Below are 10,493 nucleotides of genomic sequence, written 5' to 3'. Positions count from 1 at the left end.
GACAGTAACACAATAATAGTGGGGGACTTTAACACCTCACTTACACCAATGGACAGATCATCCAAACAGAAAATTAATAAGGAAACACAAGCTTTAAATGACACAATAGACCAGATATATTTAATTGATATTTATAGAACATTCCATCCCAAAACAGCAGATTACACTTTCTTCTCAAGTGCGCACAGAACATTCTCCAGGATAGATCACGTCTTGGGTCACAAATCAAGCCTCAGTAAATTTAAGAAAATTGAAATCGTATCAAGATATACGCTCTGTTTTTATCTTCTTAGTGGTTTCTTTAGACGTTAAAAGAGCATCATGAATTTACCAAAATCCAATGTAGTTAATATCTTTACCCTCCTCTTGAACAACAAAAGGACCCTCGCTCTTGCTCTCACTCTCTCTCCCCTTTCTGGGGCTCCAGTTACACTTACGTTAGATTGTTTGATATTATCTCACAGCTCTTGAGTTCTCTGTTTTGCTTGTTTGTTTTTTGTCACTCTTGTTTTCTTTGTGTTTTAGTTTAGGTAATTTCTATTGGTCTATCTTCACTGAATCACCCCTCAGCCATTTTCAGTCTACTGATGAGCCACTGAAGGAATTCGTCATCTCTGATACTGTGATTTTTATTTCTAGGATTTCCACTAGACTCAATCTGAGTTTCCATCTCTTTGCTGAAATTCTTCCATTTGTTCTTGTGTGTTGTCCACCTTTTCCACTAGATTCTATAATATATTACTTTTAGGTGTTTTAAAGTCCTCCTCTGATAGTCCCAACGTCTGGATCAGTGAGTGGGGAGATGTTCTCTTTGTCATGTTCCTGACTGAGTCTTAGGCTGGACCTGTGTGCCTGGGCCTCAGAGGTGGGGCTTTCTCAGCATTCCTGCCCCTCCTCCCCATGGAAGCCAATCTCTGCCTTATATTTGTAGTGAGGCTTGCACTGGATAGGATTTCCTGCCCTCCTCCAGCAGGAGGGGACCTCTAGCAGTGGTATTAGTTCAGGCTTCTGGGCCTGGGACAGTTTTCTGCCCTGTATCAGGGTAGAGGGAATTTTCTTTTATCCTTCTCTCATCGGCAGTGGAATCTTGCCTGTGCCCCTGGGGACAAAAATGTTCGCTACTTTTGTCCAAGTAGCTTAAGGGTTTTGTTCCAGATGAGAGAAGGGTCTTGGCAGGGGGACAGTACTGTGTACCTTTCCTCTAGCACCTCTCCTGCACATCCTCACTCCCAAAGCTGCCTCTTTATAATCTTATCTGTAGTTTATCTGACTGTTTCTTGTGAGGATGGGGGCACGACTCCTTCCAGCTTTCTACATCTTGGGCAGTAGTGAAACCTCCCTCCTGTATTCTTAAGAAAGTAAATAGGTTTAACTTCTTTTGCCAAGTCCCTCCTCCTCCCTGCTGCCCTCTGATCTGGTTCCTCTCTGCTTTCCCTCCAACTCTGTTCTCCACTCCCAAAGTAAAAGATTCTACCTGGCATTATAAGACCCTCCTTACAGGTGAGGATGGGCAGAAACTGAAGGGAAAATGTAGTCTTTTTAGTGGGCAGGGTTTAGGACAAGCTCTTGAATACTCATATGTTAATCATTTTTGTCCTGTCACAGCTTTAAATAATAATAGTAATTGGAATGGGACAGGGGTCACTACACAGGATCCCATCCTGCCAAAGGGAATCCTATGAGGGATCCTGCAGTTTTCCCCTTTATTTTCCCTATTGCTGGACAAGAGGCCAAGTTAATCCACATAATAAAGTACTGGGGGTGAGGTGAGGGAAATGAGAAAGCTGAATAGTTTGGGGTTGGAGAAGTTTTCAGGGCCTTTGAGGTGAGAGCAGCCAAACTAAGCAGAGGATAGAAGTGGACAGGAGAAGAAAATGGATTCTGAGAGCATTGCATGGACTGTTTTTAGATTCATTTTTCTTTTCAACAGAATCAAGTAAAGAATGGATTATTCTACCAAGATGGCAGCCACTATGAAGAAGGTGGCTGCAGAAGATGTCGATGTTACTTTTGAAAACAAACAAAAGACACATTTGCACAGAATACAAGTAGAATCCCAGAACTGAACGAAGAAATAGAAGTAAAAAAGAAACAACTTCGAAATCTGGAAGATGCTTGTGGGGACATCATGCTTGCAGGTGATGACTGCTTAATGATATCAAAATGATTTAAAATTGGCGATGTTTACATTAACCATTCTCAACATTGAGCACAAGAAGTGTTAGAAGAAGCAAAGAAAAATTTACAAGAAGAAATTGATGCCTTAGAATCCAGACTGCAATCAATTCAGTGAATGTTAGATTCAAAAGTTCAGTTATATGCAAAATTTGGGAGCAACATAACCCTTGAAGCTGATGAAAGTTGAACATCTTATAAGACCTTAGAAATTTGTTTAATAAACTTGAATAATTCTTTTGTTATCATAAAATATTGACTATATTCCCTGAGTTGTACAATATATCCTTGTAGCTTATTTTATACATAATAGTTTAAACTTCTTAATCCCCTCCCCTCTTCCCTCTCCCCACTGGTAACCACTAGTTTGTCCTCTATATTAAATTTGAATAATGTTTAAAATGACTTTTTTTAAAAAAGAAGGATAAATTATTCTATTGGCTTTATCTGTTTAGGTGCACTTCCTAAATGCAATTCCAGTCTGAGACTGAACCCTGAGTGTCTCTGGCTTCATTCAGAAGGGCTCCACTGCAAGCTTGCTGTGGATGTACCAGGCTGTGTTAAGGACTTTAAGGATGAAGAAACTGAGGGTCAGAGGTGGTGGGAGCCTCACCCCTAGTCACACAGCTAAGAAATGTCAGAGCTTGGACACAAATCCAGCTAGGTCTGGCTTTCTAGCCTGAGGTCTTTCAGTCTTGCGGCTCAGATGGCTCTCCTTTGATCAGCCACTGACCCCTAGCCTCATTCCTGCCCCCTCACACTTCCTGCCTCCGCACTCCCCCACCCCTGCCGCTCCGCTCCGTCTGTCGGTCGTCTGTCCTCCGTAGGGCCGGGTGTTGCCTCAGGGCCCGGCTGAGCCTGCACCCTATCCAGCTCCTGCCATATCAGCCTCTAGAGACATCTCCCCCTGCCCCCATCAGTGAGAAGGAGAGAAAGTTCTTTGCTTCCTGACACTCCCCAGACAGCTGGGCCCCAGGGCTTGCAGCCAAGTGGAACCCCTCCGGGTGCCCCCAGCCTGGGCTCTGGGTGCCTCCCTGTCACAGCCCAGGAATGTGGGCATCCAAGCATCAGCAGCAGACACTCTGGCTGTCAGCCGAGCCAGGGCTCCTGATAACTGACAGGAGCTGAAAGAGCCATTAGAGAGGAAGGCTGGCTCGAGGGGCATGTTTCAGGGTCGCCTGGGCTAGGCAGAACGGTGCAAGGCAGCCAGGACTGGCAGCCTCGGAGAAGCCACTGCCTACTGGGCCTCGGTTTCCCCATCTGTAGAACAGGGATGGTATTTCTTGACCTGCCTGCCTCACCAGGCAGCTGTGAGAAAATGAATATGGTTGTTTGTACTACCCGGTTGAATTGCCTACTCCAGCCCATCTCAGAGAACCACAGGGGAAACTGAGGCCCCAAGAGCACAGATTACACCTTGAGCTGTTAACAGAGCCTGGATCAGACTCCAGGTCCCTGTCTTCCCAACCAGGGCTCTTCTACCCCAGTTTCAGTCCTTTCTGTCCTGAACACACTCAGGTAGGAAGGACAGCTTCCTGCCTGGGAGGCCAGGATGAGGCAGAACTAGTCCAAGGACCTGGGATGAGGCCAGGAGTGCTGGGCTCTAGGCTTAGGCTGTCACTGACTTGCTGTGGGAAACTGGGAGAGGATTTCTCCTCTCAAAGCCATTCTTTTTTTTTAAAAATAAATTTAGTTAGTTAGTTAGTTAGTTAGTTTTGGCTGCATTGGGTCTTCGTTGCTGTGCTCGGGCTTTCTCTAGTTTCGGTGAGCGGGGGCTACTCTTTGTTGCGGTCTGCAGGCTTCTCATTGCGCTGGCTTGTTTTGTTGCGGAGCACGGGCTCTAGGCGCGCCGGCTTCAGTAGTTGTGGCACGTGGGTTCAGTAGTTGTGGCTAGCGGGCTCTAGAACGCAGACTCAGTAGTTGTGGCACACGGGCTTAGTTGCTCTGCGGCATGTGGGATCTTCCCGGAACAGGGCTCGAACCCGTGTCCCCTGTACTGGCAGGTGGAATCTTAACCACTGCGCCACCAGGGAAGTCCCAAGGCCATTCTTTAGTGTAAAATGGGGTCATCACCAAGAGCAGTGCTTCTTAGACTTTCATGTGCTTGTGAATCACTGGGATCTTGCTAACAGGCAGATTCTGATTAAGCAGGTCAGGGGCGGGGCCTGAGAGACTGCGTTTCTAACAAGCTTCCAGAATCTGCTGATGCTGCTGGCCCTTGGACCACCTTTTAAGAACAAGAGGCTGGAGGAGCCCTAAGGGCTTCCGGCTCTGGCCTTCGGTAAGTGGCTGGAGCTTCAAGATGCCTCCTTCCCTTCACCCCAGCACCCCGACCCCGGGCTGTCCAGAGGTTTCTGAAACTCCTCCTAGGGAGCGCTTCCTCCCTTCTCTGGGACTCTCCTCTCCACCCCCTCCTGCTTCGCCTTCAGGATCAAGAAATCTCAATTTGCTCCTCCCTCCCGCTGGGAAGTCCCAGCCTCTGGAATACCCTCTTCCAGCCTTTCGTAGGAGACAGAGCCCCGTCTCTGCTGAGGATGTGAGGAGCTTGTTGCACAGCTTCCCAGCTCTACGGCGAAGGCCGGGAAGCATTAGCGAGCAGGGCTCCTGGGAGCCTCGTGTCCTGGGGCCTGGCTCCTGCCCCTGGTGTGGGCCCACCTGGGCTTTCCTGCCCCTATGCCTGCCCAACAGCAGCAGCTGCTGGAGTGAGATTTATGTGATGCCATTGGGGTTTTGTTAAAAAAAACAAAAAAACAAAATAGAGGGTGTGTGTTCAGAAGGAAGGAAGAAACCCAACATTTATTAAGGTCCTATTGTATGGCAGGCATATTTGCAAACATCTCTTCCTCCCAACCCTTGGCCCTGAAAGGCACACTTGCCTGAAGGTCATGGTGAGGATGAAAGAAGGTGAAGCCTGTGAAACTCCTGGGTGACTTGTCAGCAGTTTGAAGAGTGGATAGAGGCCAGCCTGGTTTCAGAGCACAAAGAAAGAGGAGGCTGGGACAGGCGGAGGAGGGGTGTCCAGCCTCGGTGTGGCCTGCAGACCTCGGATGGAGGGGGACTTTTTTCTATGAACAGTGGGAGCTGGTAAGAATTAGGCAAATTTGGGACCAGATCAGATTGGCTCTCCAGAAGTATAGTGTGGTCACTGAGTGGAGATGCGTGGAAGGGGCACGGCTAAATGTGTGGAGGTCAGAGAAGGTCCGAGGAGCCTCCAGCGAGGTCCCTTCTACCTCTGGGATCTTGAGCTGGACAGGCTATGCGGCAGTCCTTTTGGTCTACCCCCTAAATATTTCTATGGCACGTTTGTACCCACAGTCTGAGTTCCCCTGTCAAAATCCCCAGGAGGGGGCAGTACAGGTCTCAGTCTCCCCTTTGGGAGATTAGGTGAAAGGAGTACCAAAGGCTTCCCCAAGACCACCATGGTATGAGTCACTGGGCAGGAATTGGAACCCAGGCTCCCATAAGCTGTGTTGCTGCCAGGAGTCTGGGGCTTGGGAGGGAGAGAGGCCGGAAGGCCGGGGCCCAGCCCGGGTCAGCCAGCGTCCATCACCAGGAGCATCACCAGGCTGGCCCGGCTCAAAATAGCTCTCCAGACGCAAGGAAATATTTTATCCTACTCTGTTTTCCCACCAAAAAAAAATAAACATTCCCAGATCTCAATGGGGCCAGACTCCAAAGAGGGGGAAAGGGAACGAGAACAGGCCTGGCCGCCCACTGAGAAGTCGCGTTTCTCTCCTTTTAGCTCCTTTCTTAAGGGTCAAGACTTCGCTTCGTGACATGAGTGTAGAGACTCCCACAACTTTCCCAGCGGTGACTAGCTTTCTCTTGGTGTCAGACTGCCCTTTCCCAGGGGTCACTCACCCCAGACATGGTGACACTACTGGATGGCTGCAGAGACCATGCTAGGGGGGTTTAAGTATATGACATGACTCTGCCTTCGATGGCTTACAAGCCACTGGGTGGCATGGCGGGGCTTCCTCTCTCCTTGAGGAGTTCTTGGAACCTGGGGGAGAGAGCACTGATATTTACTGAGAGTCAACCATGGGCCTGGTACATAGCAGGAACTCCCACAAACGTCATCCCATTTGATCCTCACGACAAGCCTTTGAGGGGTATATTGTCGCTTCCCATTTTACAGATGAAGAAACTGAGGCTCAGAATGGGCATGACCAGTTCAAGGTTTCACGACCAGCAAATGGTAGACCTAGGACTGGATTGTACATTACGTGGCTCTAAGACCATGCTTTGTATAATGCTGGCTCTGGTCTGGCCCACGGGGAGGCTGATGGGTGGATTGCATGAGCTCCGGACTCACTCGTGCACAGAGCTCTCCCTTTCTTCCTCTGGCTGTGGGACCCCCAGGCCCTGGGACACCAAGACCTGATCAGGAAGACAGAAATGAGGCTGGTATGGTTATGGGTTGAATTGTGTCCCCACAAAAGATCTGTTGAAGTCGTAACCCTCATACCTGCCAATGTGACCTTATTTGGTAATAAGGCCTTAACAGATGTAAACAAGTTAAGATGAGGTAGTTAGGGTAGGCCCTAGTCCAATATGACTAGTGTCCCTGTAAGAAGAGGGAAGACTGCCACATGAAGACAAAGGCAGAGCTTGGAGTTATGCTGCCATAAGCCAAGGAATGCCTGGGGCTACCAGAAGCTGTGAGAGACAAGGAAGGCTCCTCCTCTGGAGGCTTTGTAGGGACCATGACTGCCAGCACCTACATTTTATAGTTCTAGTCTCTGGAACTGTGAGACAATACATTTCTGTTGTTTAAAGCCATGCGGTTTGAGGTCCTTTGTTATGGCGGCCCTGGTAGACTCTCCCATAGCTGAGGTCTGCCTGGTGTCCCCCTTGGCCTCCTCAGGAAGCAGGCAGACTGGAACCGGTGGGAGAGCAGAGCTCAAGTCTCAGCTCTACGAGGGGAAGAACTCCCAGCCAGAGTGAGTCTTCAGGAGGGGCTGCTTCCAAGGAGTGAGGGCCACATCATAGGGTGTACATGTGAAGGAGTGGATGGACATTCTGTGCAGATATTTGTCTCTTTCTTATTGCTTTTTGGGAAGTCATAAATGTTTATATAGATATAAAAATAGAAAGATAGGTTGGCCTACTGATAAATTTGTTATGTATTTTGCAAATATGTTTCCTAGTTAGAGGCTTAGTCTTTTCATATTCTTTATGGTATCTTTTAAAGAACAGAAGGTCTTAGTTTTAATGTTGTCAAATTTATCCACATGCATCTTTAACCCATCTAAAATTGATTTCTGTGTAGAGTGTGAGGTAGGGCACAAAACAAAACAGTTTTGGTTTTAAAATATAGATAAGCAACCGCTCAGGAACCTTTATTGCTCTGGAGTACTGTCTCTGTCTCTTATCTGCCTCTGCAGCAATACCTTACAGTCTTAATTGCTGGAGATTTAGGGTAAGTCTTAATATCTGGTAAAGCAAAACTTCCCCATCCACATCTTCTTCTTCTTCTGAAATGTCTTTGTTATATTTTAGCGTACTTTTTAAAGGTCATTTAAAAATTTCTTAGCCCCACCCATTTGTATTAAAGTTCTCTTAAAATAATACTAGTATCACTATTAATCTGAATGATTTACTTTAAAATTTGTATAACAGAGAAATTTATATAGCTATTTGTATAGTGAGAGCTTGAGAGTTTGGGATATATCCTTATAAAAATTTTTAAGTGTAGATACCAACATACATACAATGTATTTGTCTGCATTATGATGGAATCTTTCTTCATATACTATTCTGCCATTTGACTTTTTCACTTAGAAATATGTCAAGTATATTTTCATATATACTTGAATATACTTTATATATTTCATAAATATAGAACTGACAACCAGCTGACTTGGGCAGAGGAAGGCCTGTGGCTGCAGTTGCTGCAGCTACGATTCCCCAGCCGGGGACCTGAACCCAGCAGTCATCGTCAGAATGGTAGACAAAGAACAAAAAATAGAACGGCCCCATTTAAAAAAATGCCCACAGAGTACCCCATTTTCAAGAAGTACTCTAATCTAGTCAATCAATTCTTTGAGGTACATTGATGTTTTCAACAGATCATTAAAAAAAATTCTACTTCACTAAACAAATTACCCTCCAAGAAGATTAGAGCCATTTACATTCTTACTAGCCCTGGGGCACATCAACTGTGGGATCACAGTCACCAGCACACGGTGTTTTCAAAAAGAGAACTAGGGCTTCCCTGGTGGCGCAGTGGTTGCGCGTCCGCCTGCCGATGCAGGGGAACCGGGTTCGCGCCCCGGTCTGGGAGGACCCCACGTGCTGCGGAGCGGCTGGGCCCTTGAGCCGTGGCCGCTGGGCCTGCGTGTCCGGAGCCTGTGCTCCGCGACGGGAGAGGCCACGGCAGAGGGAGGCCCGCATACCAAAAAAAAAAAAAAAAAAAAGAGAACTAGACAGATACAGTAAAAATAGAGCAAAGAACATAACAGACACTGTGGATCCACCACCCATCTTTGTCCCATATTTACTATATGACTTTTTTATTACCTTTTCTTTGGAAATTAAAAAGAAATTAAGGACATTTCACACATACATAAAAGTGGAATGAATGGTATAATGAACCCTGACCACCTTCAACAATTATCAATTCATGGTTCACTGTGCTCCATCTAGACTCCCAACCCCAAGTTAATCTGAAGCAGACTCCAAACCTCATATAATTTCACCTGTAGATACTTCAGCAAGTCTCTCCAAAAGATAAACAGTTTCACACCTTAAAAATTAATGATTTTCTAATATAATCAAATATCTCATGTATCAAACTTTACTGGTTGTCTTTTTACATATGTATTATACTCACATACATATGTATAATATATAATATGTACATTCAATCTGTATATTCATGTATATGTATATTCTCTCTAAATATATATATTTGCTTGAATAAGGATCCAAAATAAGATCCAGACATTGCCTTTGATTCTGCCTCTTATACTTTTCTTTTTAATTTTGAAACAATCAGGAACAGAAAAGTGGCAAGTACGTTACAAAGAACTTTCCTTCCCGTGAACGTTTGCTGAGTGAGTTGTGGACCTGGTTTCCCATCACCCTCCGAGTCTGTAATGTTTTCTACAAACAAGGACCATCTCCTCTGTAGCTACAGTACAACCGTCAACACCAGGAGGCTAACGGAGTCATTGCTACCGTTTACTCCTCAGACCTCATTCAAGTGACCAGTTGCCCCAATAGTGTCTTTTATAGCCGAGGACCCAGCTCAGGCACACGCGCTGTAGTTAGCTGTCATGTCTCTTTACTCTCCTTCAGTCTGGAAAAGTTCCTCGACTTTTGACTTTTAACATTTTGGGAGTGATTTTCTAGATCTCCCTCAGTAGGAATTTGTCTGACATTTCCTTACGATTATTCATCGTTAGCAGGAATAGCACGGAAGTGACACTGTGGTTTTCTGATGGGGTCTTCAGATGGTGTGTGATTTTGACTGGCCCCTTTATTGACGAGGATTAAGGTGATGTCTGCCAGTCTTCTCCACGGTGAAGTTATTCCCTTCTCCTTTGTGATTTTATAGAGATACTTTGAACCTGTGCAAATGTCTCATTCCTCATCAAACTTTCAATTTATTCGTTTGTTTATATCAGTATGGACTTATAGTTTTCTGTTTTATTCAATGGGCTATAATTCTTACTATCAGTATTTAGTTTTGTGCTCAGATTATCCCTAACTTGACCAGTCCCTTCAAGCTGGGTTGTGTATCCTTTTGAAAAGTCCCCGTCATTCTTGAATACTTCCGTACTTTCTGGCACAACAAGATCTTCCAGGCACATCTTGTACTTTTCCTGTCCCTATCCTGTAATCAGGCATTTTCTAAGGAAATGCAAAACGGTGACATTCTAATTCTATTATTCTTTCTTTGATTATTAGCTAGAATTCCTTTATTCTAAACAAAACTAAAAACTTCCTTTTCATCAGATACAGGAGTTCATTTCTTTGAGGTACAGTTTAAATAGCAAGTCAGGATAAATGAGTCTTTCCCTTTACTTGTCAGCTTTCATAATAATGAGTTCGTTTTCGGGCTTCCCTGGTGACGCAGTGGTTGAGAATCTGCCTGCCAATGAAGGGGACACGGGTTCGAGACCTGGTCTGGGAAGATCCCACATGCCACGGGGCAACTGGGCCCGTGAGCCACAACTGCTGAGCCTGCGCGTCTGGAGCCTGTGCTCCGCAGCAAGCGAGGCCACGACAGTGAGAGGCCTGTGCCCCGCGATGAAGAGTGGCCCCCGCTCGCCGCAACTAGAGAAAGCCCTCGCACAGAAACGAAGACCCAA

General features: G+C 46.0%; 1 pseudogene; it reads left to right on the top strand.

The window, feature by feature from the left end:
- The first annotated feature begins 1,961 nt into the window (after positions 1 to 1,961).
- Positions 1,962 to 2,365, top strand: LOC102984542 (prefoldin subunit 4-like; annotated as a pseudogene).
- The last annotated feature ends 8,128 nt before the right edge of the window (positions 2,366 to 10,493 follow it).

Source organism: Physeter macrocephalus, chromosome 16 (assembly GCF_002837175.3).
Source record: "Physeter macrocephalus isolate SW-GA chromosome 16, ASM283717v5, whole genome shotgun sequence".
Taxonomy (NCBI): Eukaryota; Metazoa; Chordata; class Mammalia; order Artiodactyla; family Physeteridae; genus Physeter; species Physeter macrocephalus.
Note: the sequence above shows the minus strand (reverse complement) of the source record. Positions and strands in the feature narration are given on the sequence as shown.